Genomic DNA, 15,918 nt, shown 5'->3' on the forward strand with positions numbered 1-15,918 from the left:
AATCATGCGATCTCAATCTATGTAAGAGATTCTTTACTCTCATTAACTGGAATTAATATTTAATATCCCTTTGTAACCTGACACAATATCAGCAAACAACTGCAGTTTTTAAGTTTATGATTTTTTAATTTTATTATTTTTAATTTTTTCTTAGTTCCATTGTACAGAGAATCACGAAAATAGCAGGATTTATTTCCATTTGTTGAATAGCCACAGTACCAAGCCTCAAAATCTAATATTAACACAACTTCTAGAATTTTCCAGTTTCTAAATCTATTAAATGAGAGAGAAAAAAATCCTTAATCCCCAAGCTAAAATTAACTCACAGCATTAGAAAGTGTGCCGATGTGTCTGGAAGAGTGCTATTAATTTTGCAAAGTAGCTATGTCAGGTAGGCACAGGTCTTTCTTCAGTAAATCAATCTATCAGATAAGATACTTTAATTTTCATGAGTAATCATGGCAGAATTATCAGCACATTTTCTATATTTTCCCCTATTTGAATCATCCTCTACAGATCTTCAAAACCTGCCTGTATGCATTCCTGTGTGACCTGCCCTAAGTGGTCCTGCTTTGCAGGGGGTTGGACTCAATGATCTCTGGAAGTCCCTTCCAATCCCTAGCATCCTATGATTCTATAATGACTGAACAAAACAATAGGTAATCTCAGTCGAGATATTTCAAACGAAAAGTAACATTTAGTGTTGGTTAGTTCAGATTTTTTGGGTTTGGTTTTGGTTTCATTTTAAAAGAGAAAACCTAAGGGATGCATGAGTAGCTTGCTCTTCATAGCAACATGGTATGGAGCATTTATCACAAATGCTCATATCTCATTTGAACATGATCCTGACCACAGCTACCAACAATAATAATTTTCTTAAATTTTACTCATTATTTAAATGTATTGAGGAATTCCTTTTAACTCTGGTGAGTTGACTATGTTGAATTTCCTGTAAGTATTTGTTATGTGTTATCCAAAATCTGAGCTACATTTCTTAGAAGCGATTGGGCAGGGTGCAGTACAAGCCTTGACATTTTCTGAATTCTGTCATGACCAGCAGGGTCTTGTTGTCTCCACTTGAAATACCCTTTCTCAGTACTGAGAAACTTGATGGAGCAATCTGTGAAAAGGAAGAAAACTGGTCATTGGTGCTGGGAGCTGGTCAAGTGATTACAACACAGAAAATCAGGATGAGTTCACTGTCCTATTGCAAAGCAGGAGCATTCATGTTAAAAAAATCTGCTCTTAAAGGCTTGCAGGGATAGAAATGTCTTATGCGCAGATTTATATAAAACCCTAAAAGCCTATGCAATAGCTACAAGATATAATATTCTTTCAAATGTCAGGTTTTGGAAGATGAGAAAAATTGATGTTTTCCAGATAGAGACAGATCACCAAAACTATAAGAAAGTGGGCAAAAAAGAAGGTGAGATCGAAGCCTAATACCGAAGATCAGTAACAAAGTAGTTTTTAGCAAGTGTATTCAGAAAGAAAAAAAAAAATCTAAGGCAATAAGTCTGGATCCTAGACTAGAACTGTGATTACTCTCATTCCTCTGAAGAGCATAGTTAAGACTTAAGTGGATCTACTGCAACTTTCTATGGTAATTTGTCACATGGTAGCTTTTTCTATTCTGGGAACCCCAGCTGAAACTATTTTGACAGGAAAAAAAAAAAAAACGTACACACTTATCATGACAGGCTTTATGACTTATTAACCAGAAACAACGGAATGACTGAGACAGCATTTACAGCAGCAGAAAATCTGGAATATTGCTCTACTGGGAATACTATTTGTGATCTAGTATTTTCCAGTGGAATATTATGAGACAGAGGGATGAATTTCCTATCTATTTTGATGCACAGTCTGTAGGTGAAATCTGGGATTGTAATTCTATATTACAAGTATTTGATTTCTAAAAACCTCAGTCAGTATGCATCTGCATGTGTAGGGCCCAAAGTAACTCTACCAGCAATCGTTCACCTAAGGGTGACCTAAAAGTAAAAAAAAAAAATCGCTTCTGGACTCAGATGCAGACATAAGAGAAAACCTGACAGTAAATAGAATGCATAAGTAGAAATATTTTTAAATTGCATGCCTTGACAAAGATTTAAAGGAAGTGAAAAAAGCATATTCAGGCAGTAATGAAGTTATGTCATATGCAGCTGGGAAGAAAATATGAAAGCTGTTCTTCTGTCCTGCATAAATAATCCCAAATCTATTAAGATTCCTGTACAACAAATCAGTGTGATGACTTTAACAGCACACTTCGAGTCAAATCACCAAACTGAGCTCTGCCTCATGGATGTGTGGAGATTCTCTAGTAAGTGCAATCGTGGCTAGCTGGAGGAGAGATGGAGTATTGCATTTGTGAATGGCACCAGTGGGAACCAAGTATGACTGAAGATGGAGATAACTGTTGTGATGTTCAAGAGCAGCATGCCTGTGTGGATGAGATCCCACATACTCTCAGAATGTTTTTGTCTGTATAAAGTGGGCTTACACACTTCAGCACTCCTAAAAGAAAGATACTTTAAAAGACATTTTTATAAACCTCAAGGATATATAGGTAAAGTAGTATGGAATATGGAGCATAAAGCCCAGGATTATGAGATCAGTCAGTTCACAGAAGGAAATGCTTCCTATACTGCTATCAATGCACTTACAGAGACAATGCTCTGTCTAGAGAATCCAAAGACACCTAAAACTTTCTCTCTGACCCTTAAGGAGAATTATAGGAGATATGCTAACTTAATGGTAAATTTAATCAAGCTGTGGCATTTTTGCAAGTGAAACTTCTAGAGTGGCATCTATATTTGAAGATTCTGTAAACGCCACCTCACACTTTGGAGACAGGGTCTCTGAAGCAAGGAAGCCCTGTGAAAATTATGCATTATCAAAAGCTGAGGGCAGGAGCAACCAAGACTCTAAGTAGGGAGAAATGATGCTACCTAATGAATCCATTTAATGTAAGTATTCAGAACTTTTTTTGCCAAAGCTGAATATCAGAATTTGAATTCATAGAATCCTAGAATGGCTTGAGTTGGAAAGGACCTTAAGGATCATCTAGTTCCAAACTCCCTGCCATGGGCAGGACTACACTTCCTACTAGACCAGATTGATCAAATTCTCATCCAGCCTGGTTTTAAATACTTCCAGGGATGAAGCATCCACCACTTCTCTGGGCAACCTGTTCCAGTGTCTCACCACCCTCGTAATAAATAAGTTCTTCCTAATGTCTGACCTAAATCTAATCTGCTCTTCTTTAAAACTGTTGCCCCTTGTACTATCACCAGATGGCCTTACAAAAAGTCCTTCTCTAGCTTTCCTGAAGATCCCCTTCAGGTACTTGGAAGGCTGCTCTAAGGTCTTCCAAGAGTCTTCTCTCCTTCAGGCTGAACAACCCCAACTGTCTCAGCCTGTACCTGTAGGAAAGGCGATCCAGCCCACTGCTCACTTGTGTGGTCCTCCTCCTTTCCAACAGACCCCTGAGGGACTCCACTCATCACAGGACTCCATTTGGCCATTGAGCGATTGATTGCAACTCTTTGAGAGCGTCCATCTAGCCAATTCTGTATCACAGTATCACAGTATATCAGAGGTTGGAAGGGAACTTGAGAGATCATCAGGTCCAACCCCCTGCCAGAGCAGGATCACTTAGGGTAGTCCACACAGGAATGCATCCAGGTAGGTTTTGAAAGTCTCCAGAGAAGGAGACTCCACAACCTCCAAGGGGAGCCTGTTCCAGTGCTCCATCACCCTCACTGTATAGAAGTTTCTCCTCATGTTGAGGTGAAATCTTCTATGTTCAAGTTTGAACCAACTGTTCCTTGTCTTATCACTGTGAACCACTGAAAAAAGCCTGGCCCCCTCCACTTGACACATCCACCAAGTGGTCCAGCCATCAAATCCACATCCTTCCAATTTACAGACCTGGATGTCATGTGGAACGGTGTTGAATACTTTGCACAGTTCCAAGAAGCTGACATCATTTGCTCTTCTGCTTATCCACCAGTGCTGTGACACCATCATAAAAAGCCACCAAAGTCACCAAAGGGCAAGGTTTGCCTTGGTGAAACCCTGTTGGTTGCCATCAACCATCTCCTCATTTCCCATGTGCCCTAGCAGAGTCTTAAAGAGGATCAGCTCCATTATCTTGCGAGGCACTGAAACTGACTGTAGTTCTTTGGGTCTTCCTTAGCTCTGTTTTGAAAATAGGGGTTATGTTTCCCCTTTTGCAGTCAGTAGGAATTTTTTGGAAATTTTTTTAATTTATTTTGAACTTATTTTAAAAAAAAAAAGTTTTTTAAGTTTTTAATTCTTTCTTTTTATTTGTAAGTGCTGGCAGTGTATTAAGAACCACAAAAGAGAGAGATCCTGTTTTGAGAGGCTTCTAAACTAAATATCATCTCTTTTTTTTCCTGGAATTTGGCCTAGTAACCATTAGTAGCCAACAGTGATACAGACCTAGGCATAATGACATACTGCACTTATTTTCTTCTGAGAAAGATGACTGATAACAATGCTTATGAAGAATTTCATCTCTATTATATGGGGATACATACATGCACAGATTGCAAAGCCATGTGTCATTTGGGAAACAAGCACATTCAGTGTTTTTCATCATTGGGGTACTTGCGTTAATGACCTGACTTTTGCTGGTAATATTCACTTGTGTAGAACTCACCAGGAAATAATTAGGAACGCAAGATAAAATCTGGATCCCATTGGAGTTAAGAGGAATTTTCCTTTTGCATTAGCAATTTATAATACCTCCATTTTCTTAGATGAAGAGAGGCCAACTTTTTATTCTGCATTTATGCTGCCTAGGTCCAAAACATACAGATGTATTATATAATTCTCTTCTGCCAATTCATTAAAAATAAACTCCAAAAGAAATCTTATCATGACTGTTATATAGCATGAAAATTCACATTATTTTTTGATCTTATTTTTTTTACTTTTAATTAATCTTCTTAATTAAGAAATTAAATCTCTATTTTACTGAGCAAAAAACTAAAAAAAGTCATTTTTGTTTTGTCTCATAAATTGGTGGTTTAAATCTAATTCCATATAAATCAAAGGAATTATATCATTGTAGGTAATAGAGGTAAGAATCCAGATTTGACTATTTACAAGAAATTCAGTTATATATTTATCTTTATGTGATATAGTAAACTACTATTACTTTACCTAGTAAAATTTTTAGCACACAAGTAAGCAGGTATGTTTCATCCATACCTTTAACAGTGAAAAGTGGTGGATACTTTTAATGTGTTTTACTTCACTGGATTTGAATAGGGTCTTGGATTTGTGAAATCTGGCTTGAATTCAAGTTAAAACAGTTTGCTTTCTTTTTCTGTCTTCCTGTCCTTAACTATTCCTTTGCAGTGTGAAAATACCACAGCCTATGGTTGATGTCTTCATCACGGTGGAATGCTTTTAAACTTAATGAAGAGTTGCAATAAATCAGTACACTTCATTCTGCTTTCTATCATCAGCACATACATACTCTCTTAGGTATTAATCCCCTCAGAGATTATTAGAAGTCAATAAAGACACAGTAAAAATAATTACTTTTTACTTTGAAATGGATTGTACCTAGTATCATAGCTGGTAGCTATCTTGTCTCCAATGAAACCACATTTCTACATTATCCATATATTAATTCCTCAGAAGAAAAAAAATAATTACATAGCTTATGGAATTTAGCCACAGCCATGCTTTAAGATTCTGAACCACATGCATTTTGTGCATTTTGGGGCCTTAAACCGGATCACGCATTCCAGCAAGGACTTTATGTAATCCTCTCTTTTCCTGGCACCTACTACAATGCACTTGGATACTGCAGGACTGTGTAATGATCACCATGTTGATTTTTATTTTTCTGATGCTTCTTAGTTCTAGATGCGCTAAAATACTCGAAGGGTAGGGGCCCTTTCTCCCTTCAGTTAATTATATAAAACTTTTCATGCAGAACTCACAGTCAGAGCCATGAAGACACTGATGAGCCTGTCTGTCCTGCCAGGCCCACAGTCCAGGATGTCATGTCAGCCCCCAGAACTGGCAGCCCCTGCCCCAGCAATACCACAGCAGGGTCAGTCTCCATCTCTCCATGCACCTCACCATGCCAGGTCTTCCCACATGCCCACATCCCAGGACAGCTTCCACCTGTCCCTGACCCGGAGGGATGCCCAATGCCCAGGGCTGGGGCTGCCCCAGTGCCCCCCGTGCTGCCCTGCTCCCTGCACTTGGGAGTGGGATGAGAGCCTTGTTGGGCTTTGGTGTTCCACCCACACAGCTGTACACAAATGATCTATTTGCAAGTAATTATATTTTAATGTGGCTGTGGACAACTGCTCAGGGCTCTGCAGAGCAGTCTAGGAAACACTGCTTTAGAGAATGGCACTCCACATCAGGTACAAAAATCATGCACAAAGAGTTTAAATCCAGACTCTGCTTTTTAGTTTCCTGAGCTTGGAGAACTTTTGAATCAAAATCATAATTTTTCAGTACTCTCTCTATGGCTGTGCAAAACCAGTTTAGGTGGTTCTGTCATTTTCTTAGCCGCATTCTTTGCAAACACTGAGAAATGGATCTGCTAGGAGCAGGGAGCCGGGAAAGTGCTCCTGCAGGTAGACTTAGCTCCCAGATTTGCAGTTTTAATAATATTGAAAAGGCTTTGGTCATTTTCTGGGCAAATTTGCAATTTAGTTCCTTTACTATTTGAGTATGGCTATCCTTTTTTTTTTTTTTTCTCATCATAGTTAAATCCTAATGAAGTGTTCTGTACCTGAAACGTGCCTTTTAAAATACCGAGAGCAATAGGTAGGGCAGGTCAATATATTATGCTTCAGGTTTTGCTTCTTAAAGATAACAAACTAATAAAGGGGCAAGATATTTGTGAAAGCAATACAAAAAGGCAAACAGGGAGAGTGTATTCATTATGACTGAGACATTTTTGCAATATATTTGCTTATAGGAATGTCCCTAACCAAGGTTACTAGCTTATTGAGGTTACTATGGAAACAGTGAAACAGGGTTTCACAGATTTCTTGATTGCCCTTCTCAATCAGGCTTTATTATATACCTTGTTGAAAATAAACTATGCACTGTCCACAAATATACATCAGTCTTCATGTGTAATATCTGTTTAAGACTGTAAATAATTTCTTGACATCTTACAACATGTTAGAAGTCCATTTAGTGCCACCTTTATCAGCAGCAAATTGTTAGCATTCAGTTTTTCTGCCCTTGACCCCTGAGTAGTAAACTTGTTGTAGAAAGCCATATGACTGAGAGGCAGCATAAGATAGAAAATATCTTAATAAAGCATAAATTAAAAGATTTTTTTAAAAGAATAGTAAGTAGATTTTCATTCAAAAAAAAGGAAAATAAAATATTTATTTTATTATAAACATCAGTATATTATAAACATCATCATGAGGATGATACTGGAATGATGTCCACGGGATACATTCAACCCATGAAATTCTGCAAGCTTCAGCAGATTCTGGAGGAGTTCATCTAATGTCCAGACACTGTGTTTTCTTTACTGGAGGCAGATGCTTTTGAGATCAGATCAGATTAAGACCTAAATTAGTAACTGTGCTTTGGCTCTCAAGTGATGACCTTAGAATTTATGTTAATTGGAAACAACTCCTTCTAGCTCTCCGGTTTAAGAAGAAATGCTCAGAATATGAATTTACAATTATAAATACAGTTTAAGTGTTGAGAAAGCCTTAGTTCATTGTTGTATTCCCAGCCTGAGCAGACTTTGCCCTGTCTTTCATGGAAAGAAAATACAGGCTGTACCACGTGCAGGGCTGGCCTGTCCTTGGTGTGGCATGGGAGCAGTTTGTGAAATTAGGTTTATTCCCAACATCAGATAGTCAAGCATTGGAGAGATGGGCCAGACATGTAGGCTTCACTCATGGAGGTTTCAAAACCAGACCAGATATAGCCCTGAGCAGCTTGACCTGACCTCAGAGCCGATCCAGCTTTGAGCAGAAGGTTTCACCAAAAACCTCCTGAGGTCACTTTCAACCCCCAACCCTCCCAAACTGGACATAAGCATGATATAAAGCTCTAGTTTCACTGAGGAGACTATTCAAATATCTGGTCCACTCACGTTTTTCCTACTTTTATATGAAAATTCTTCTGAAAGATGGCCAGACCTTCAAGTGTAACAGGAGCAGGTCACTCCTATCCGTACTTTTGAGTACCACTCCAGAAAAGAAGTACTGACTGAAGTCCTTTGAGATTCGAGATGCAGCATTATGTCGGATTAGAGACACAGTATTGCATGTTTTTTGCTCAGCCATGGGTGCTCCTTACAGTTGCATATGGAAGTTGAGAAAGGTTGCTGAATTTCAGACAAGTTTGATCTGCATTACAACAGTTTTGGAACTTATCTGTGGGTTAATATTAATGACGATTGTGAGTTATGTCATCTGTCCTGTACAGCAGACTGGAACCGAGAGCACTCTTTCATAAAAGGAAATAACTCAGCAAAAACTTTCCCTGGATTGTCTTAGCTTTGAAATGCCTACCTGTGAATCTTTCTTTTGAAGATGTAGAGTCCAGTACACAGGCTAAGAGATTTTGAATTATCTCTGCTATTTAAGTATGACATCTATTCTGTTTTGTGTTGGTCCTAACTAGTTTTCCCTAAAATATATCCGAAGCATGCAGTCAACACCTATGTTCACTTTGGACTTAGGAGCTGTGTATTTTGTAGATGCTAATTTAGAGATGCACTGGTTACCTAGAAGTTTTAAAATTAGAGCTTGACTCTCTTTCTGTGAGCACTGAAATATATTAGCTGTGTTGGTTCACTGACCAGTAGTTTTCACACTGAAATACACAAGTTGCTTGTCCATAAAAGAGGTAGAAGAACAATCTGCTGGCTTTGTATAAATTCACCATCAATTTAAATTGCAACATGGGACTTTACCACTAGTTATTTATTTATTTATTTATTTTGTACAGAGATATCTGTGTATCTAACCACTGACTATACTCAACAATTATGTTATTGTAATGCTTAAATTGCTCCTAGAGGCCTATTTTAGCCTGATAAAAATTATAAATGAATAAATTAAACTGTGTTTCAATATTCAGCATTTTACTACTGCTAATAATTTAGGAGTTGATTTCCTCTGCCTATTTTATTAATATATTTATAGTACACAAGGAATATGCAGAGGTTTAATTACATTTTATTTCCAATACTTAGAGATATTAAAATTCTGCTCTGGACCTTGGTGTTTGCAAGGAATGGTTTTGAGCCTATTGTGACGGTCCCATTTTCTTATTTTGTTTTCAAGTCCTTTAAGAAGTTGAACTGAAAAACATTAGGTAGTCCTTCAGGGTGTCTAACAGAAGCTAAACAGTTTTTTCAGGAGTACAGATAAGCAATAATAACTCAAAAATTTATTATTGTTAGACAGTCTCAAAAAAGACAGAACTTACAAAGTAACAGGCCATTTGTCAAAACCAGCCTTGTTTGAAATATATGCAACACAAATTGCAGAAACTTCTTGTGTTACAGAGAAGAGTAAGTGCTGAACAAAAAAAAAAAAAAAAGTTTTTATCAGAGACATCATTTAAATCCATCTTTTCTAATGCCAGTGCTACACATTTTACACACTTTACAGGATTATAAAAAGTCAAGGTACTTACCCTAGTAGGTTTGCAGTCCTCAACCATGTGCTTAAATGCTTTGATGTATCAGGCCCTTAACAAGAACAAACTAGTGAGACAAAGTAAGAACAATATTAAGGGAGGACTGATAAGATATCATTAAATGGGAAGTAATGACATTGTGTATGTGGTCTGAGTGAGAAAGGGTCTCTGACCCAGAGGCCCACATCTAGGGAACACTCCTGCAGTACTTCAAGTATTTTTGAACAGTAATTGAACACTGTTGAACAGTTGTCAAACACTGAAGCTTCTTGGAAGAAACATGCATTAAAATGTAAAGGAAAAATAAGTTTGTTCTGTGAACAGGGAGATACCTAACTTAAGCAGAAGGTTAAGCACTGAAGAAATAGGAAAAGCAGACTTAGGTGAAAAGAAGAAAAGCCACAAAAATGGCATATTTCATGCTTTTTTCAGATATTAGTGGACAGAACTAATGCAGACCCTGTTTAGTTTTTCATGGAGCAGACTGCGAAATTGAAAACAGTGCATTCGCACAGTTTGCAAATGTTTAAAAAATGATATATTTTTACCTGTGCTTCCACACACGGTGATACACTTTTCAACCATGGTTTCTGTATGCCAATCATTTTTTTTTCAGACAAGTAAAATAAAAACCAAATACAAGAGTGGAGGGGAAAATTAATAATCACTGAGAAAGACATATTCCCCGTGTTCATAGCATGAACTGTGTGCTGTCCAGCCTGTCTTCATAATAGGAAGAAACAACATTCCAAATAGCAAATGGGCTTTTCAAGGTTGTGCTCTCAAATCAGACCTGCATCCAACTTCATCCCTCTGAAACCAAAATAGAAATATCAGATGTTTATTGGTAAAATTTGTGCCTTAGCAATGAACAGTAAATACACTAACATTTGAGTGAAATTATTTTGCAGATCTTTCCTCCAGTTGGCAATTAATCTCCTGGGATTTCTCAGGTAACACCTTGAAAACAATAGGATTGTCATTTCTTATGATATGCGTGAATGACAGATTTATGATAATTGTTGGCTATTTTATTTACTGTAATTCCAGTATATATTTAATAATTTTTCTGAAGCTAAATTTAAAACCCCTGTATCATTTAGGGATAATGGCCACAAAGCGGCTGCATGCTAGCGTGGGTTATGCCTTGCCATGGCATTGCAAAAGATATTCAGGAAAAGCCTTTGTCTCTGTAGTTCCTGCTCTCTGACTGCCTCATAGCAATTGTGCCCTTTCTCAGTTGATCTCTCAGCCAAATAGCGGGCTCCCAAGATTTCTGTACACTCTCAAGTCCATTTGCTGAAAAGCCAACAGGCCTAACCCTAACCCTGCCACCGCATTCATCTAATGATGCAGAAAGATTTTAAGATGGTTCTTATTCTAAAGAAAGGTGCAAAATTTCACAGAAGCAGCCAGCAATTTAGATAAATTCAAACAAAACATCTTTTATCAATGTACAAGAAATTCACACAGTGAATGGAGAACAGACAGAAAACAGATTTAATATCTCTTTGCAGCAGAACACTGTAACTCCAAACCTTAATTACACTAAATGCATGCCTGAATTAAATATATTGTCCTGAATGATCCTCCGGGTCAATGAAATTATTAACTGATTGATCTGCAAAGTAGGACAGGTGATGAATCAACCCAAATTTACTCAGTTTTCACCCCACCCCACCCCGTGTAATTTGTTCTCTACAAACTGGGTAAGTAGATAAAAATGGGTAAGTCATTCTGTTGATATCCTGGGAAAAAGTACTTCTTCTCTTTGTGCTACTACTGCCGATGTGTCTCTCAGATTAACACTAGCAGCCTTTTTTCCCATGTATTGTTTTGGGATGCTAATGTGGTTGGGAGTATAAATGACTGCAAGATATGCAAATAAATAGATCCCAGATGTTTTATTCAGGTAACCTAACCTGTAAACTGCAAGAGGATGACTACGGGGCGAACATTGTAGATTTCTACGTGCCATAAATTAATACTCCATTCAGTTACTTACTATTCAAAGGTTCAGAAGCTCTTTCAGAAAATCAAAAACCATATGACTATACTTTTAATAGTGAATCAAGCCATAAAGAAACCCAAGCAAGCCCCCATACCAAATATTCCTACACATTCTGATAAAAACAAGAGACACAAAGGAGAAATTAATCTATATTTTCAATATTTCCATTGCTTTTCTGCTAGCCACAATTACATTTCTGTAATCAAATAGAGGGTGAAAGAAAACATACAGCAATGCTTACTGCCATAAATAATGCATGAGTGGCTGTCTGAAACAGTGAAAAACAGTTAACAAACAGGCTGGTTTTGTGAAATGCAGTCCTGTAATGCTGCCAAAGACAACGTCTGCCTAGATTATCTGTGTTGTAAGGGTTGGCTGTGTAAACCAAAGTCACCTGGGGAAACGTTAAATTGTACTCTTGAAGGTCTTAAAAACATTCAAATGCTTTAGATCATAAATCAACACTTATTCCCCTACTTTCTTGGTTTCTGAGCCTGTCAAATTTCAAAAGGTAAGTAGGGAGTGGAAAATGAAAGAACTTTTAAGTAAGGCATAGGGCAGAAGTTACGAATTTTGTGAGTTTTGTTCTTCCTTTTCAACTGACACAAAATGAAAATTAATTAGAGAGAATTATAAAATGCAACTAGTGGTGTCACCCTCTAGATTGAGGTTTAAGGCCACTGGGGTCATTTATGATCTCGGATTTATTTCCCAAAGTGACAGAGTGATTTAAGGATCCTGTATTGTATTTCTAAAAGTGACTCTCTCCCATAATGAGTTTAGGTTTCAAGATCTCTTTTGAAAGCATACATATGCACTTTACTGCATTTTAGGGTACATATATACAGGTTTCATATCCTTAAAAAAGTGTGTCAGTGACAAAATGCCTTCATATATTTTTCTCTACCTAGCTTTAGAGACCAGAAATATAAACTCCCAAGTCACTTATTTTCTCCTTTTATTAAGGGTTTTCCCTTACTTCACATTCATTTCTAGTTAAAACTATATGAATACTAAAACCATCATGAATGCTCAGTGAAATTCTTTGGGTGCATTAACACAGCTAATCAAGTTAATTTTCAAGTTTTACATCCTATAACACCCTTTATGTTGTCTTTGCAGAATAATCAGTCACATTCGTTTGCTTTGGAAAACTTATTTAACAGTACTGCTTGTCTGCTGAGGCAGGTGATGGTACATCTATATAGCAAACTGAACACAAGTACATGCTAGGTGAAAGCTGGTGCTCAGACATTGGCATCTTAGAATAAATGTGGCATGGTACAGGGAAAATGTGGCGTGGTACAGGCGTATCAAAAGCTTGCTTGTTGCTGTGCTGGAAACAGGGCAGCCTTGGCCATAAACCTGGCTGCCCAGCCAGAGCCCTCCGTCCCATATCCTGCAGTGCATCATCTGACAAATGTTTATCAATTAAATCAACTGTGCTTCTCCTTAGCAGAAGCAGAGGATGTGGGTGGTGGGAGTGTGTGAATTTGAGGCAGCTGAGCAGATACAGGAACCAGGGGCAAGGACCAGGGAGGGTGCTGCTCTCCAGGCCCTGCACCTCTGCTGACCAGAGACACTTCAACACTTCTCATGTGAGACCTATGTAGCTAAACCATCTGGACTTGATCTATGAGTACTTAATACTCAGCCATATTCATAACAACACTAGACTGTTGCAATATGTATGAAATATATAATGGAAAAATCAGAAATATGCCAAAGCTGAAAATTATGCTTGGCCCATAGAAAAATGCAATTTACTCATTGGGGGAAAAAAAAAATCTTAAAACTTTGTTCAATGCTACCTTCTGCTTTGCTTGTAACTCAGTTTAGTAAGTATAAGTTTTTTTCTTTCTATTTTTATAATTCTCCATGTCTCTGATGTTAGACAATAGACCAACATTTTGAATGGTTCTTGAGGGCAGTGCTTTTAGCAGTTAAATTAGAAACAAAATAGAAGTGCTCTGCTTTTTCAGGGCAACTCATAAAAGTTGATCTCACTCTAGTAAGAGTTTCAGAAATTGGTCCTTTCCCTTGGTGTATGTACATAAACTGCCTCTTGGTGAAAAGGGCTGTGTGACATTTAGTTAAATGAGATTGATTGCATTAGATTATACAGATTCAATTAAATCATCTGTTATTCTGAAAGCAACAAATTCACACTCTTCATTAAGAATGTAAAAAAAAGGATGTTATATCTGCCTTCCAGTATAACTTGCTCTGTTACAGTCTGCCAGGACATGCTGAACTGTAGCATAGTACATTGGTTTAGATTACATCAAATACTAAAATTCATCATTATCTGTTCTAGTTTTCTATGGAGATTCAAGTCTATCCTCAGCATTGTTGCAAAGCAAGCATGTTAAGGAGGCAGACTTATATTGTCAGTTTTCCTTAGCTACCATCCTTTGCTTCTACAAGGAAAAACCATCTGCAAGCAAAAATTTCAAGTAAAACTCATTCCAACAACCACTAGAAACTACATTTCAGAAGTCACAAAAGGTACATGTCATTGCTCTCTTATTCCAGTCCAAATTGCTGTGATCGATACCCCTACATGCCAGCACGAGAACCAAAAGGAGCAAACAATTGTCATTTAGTCAATGGTGTACCATCCTCAGTAATACTCATGATAGTGAGGCAAGCCAAAGCCTTTAAATCCACAGAGCAATAGAATGGGGATGAGTCCCTGTCTTTTTTCCTGGAGCAAACTGACCAGTACCAGAATTTATTCTCCGTGATGGATCTTTGGTTCTTTTATAATCATGCAAGCATTCTAGAGATACCCACTATTGCCAAAAAAATTGATTCTTTATAGTCTGATGCAAAATAATCTTCCATATCCAATGAACAGTTATTTCCTGAATGGATACAATGGGCTTAAATCATCTATTGTATGATTTTATGAATTATTATTTGTTTGCGTTTTAGAGTCGTGTAATCTTTTTGAGGGGCTTGTAGGTAATATGCTTCTGTTTGTTAAATGTGATTTTGTAATGCATAGGGTCCAACCAGTGTCTACTCAGAAGCATAACCTGAATCTTATTTATAAGATTCTTTATAGTGCAGATAAGGAAGGTGATTGTAGCTGTGACAGAATATACTGCTGGTAGCTCTTTATTAAGCAATAAGACAGCATACTAATCCGTCTTTAATCTTGGATAAACTCCACACTTCGTTTCCTGGTGACGGTAACAATCATTTTGAGCTCTCGTGGCATTTCAGTGTCATACTCCAAATAGGAAAGCAATTAACTCTTTGCTTTGATGGTAGTATTTAAGTCTACATTATTAATTTAAACCTTACTGACTGTGGATTGCCACACACAGTTAGCTTTAAGATGCATGCTGGAACAGGCTCCAAGAAGTACACGAGCTGAGTTCCCTTAATATTTGCAGCTTTAATGCAGTAAATTAAAATGTGATCAAATAATAAATCACATTCCTGCATTCTGTTTACTTTTCTATGGGAAAAAAAAATAAAAGCAACAGCTTGAATTTATGAATCAGATGATCCTTCTAGGGATTAGGTATTTCAGAGTCTTGAAATCAAGTCTTGATTATATTTTTAAAGTAATGAATAATTATTAATTTATCTTTTCTTCCCTTTTTTAAATCTAGTTCCCAAAAACATGCCTCGTATAGTAAATTTGAGCCCTGATGTTTAGAGCCCTGGTATATATCAACTCTTATTGCCTTTTCATATAACGTGAAGTGCAGCAATCATTCTGTGGTGTCAAAAACTGTTTGGGCTGTAAGACAGATGGGACTTTCAAAATGAAATGTACCTATGACTGTTTGCTACTATATATATAAAACATCTCATTTAGTCTCATCTGTGATTTTCCAAGAGGAAAATTTTACCACAAGTAATTTATCTCAGTCCTACAGGTTTGATCGTTCAATGACCACCTCAAATAGGTCTAGCACTTGTGTTTCTGTTTTGTTTGTTTATTTGTTTTGGTTTGGGGTTTGTTTCTGGTTTAGTTTTAATTAAACTTGAGGCTTTTGTCTCATGTATCATGAACACTTTTATGCTCTAAAAACAAATAAGTAAAATTAAAATTACTATCTAATAACACAGAAACAAAAAATATTTGCTTTTTATTCCAGACCATAGCTTAGCAAGAAGTATATATAGTTTTAAGCCCTGGAGTTAAATTGATCAGTATAATACACAGAGCACATATAAAAATGCAATCATATATACAATAG

The sequence above is a fragment of the Indicator indicator genome, chromosome 5 (genome assembly GCF_027791375.1).
Source record: "Indicator indicator isolate 239-I01 chromosome 5, UM_Iind_1.1, whole genome shotgun sequence".
Taxonomy (NCBI): domain Eukaryota; kingdom Metazoa; phylum Chordata; class Aves; order Piciformes; family Indicatoridae; genus Indicator; species Indicator indicator.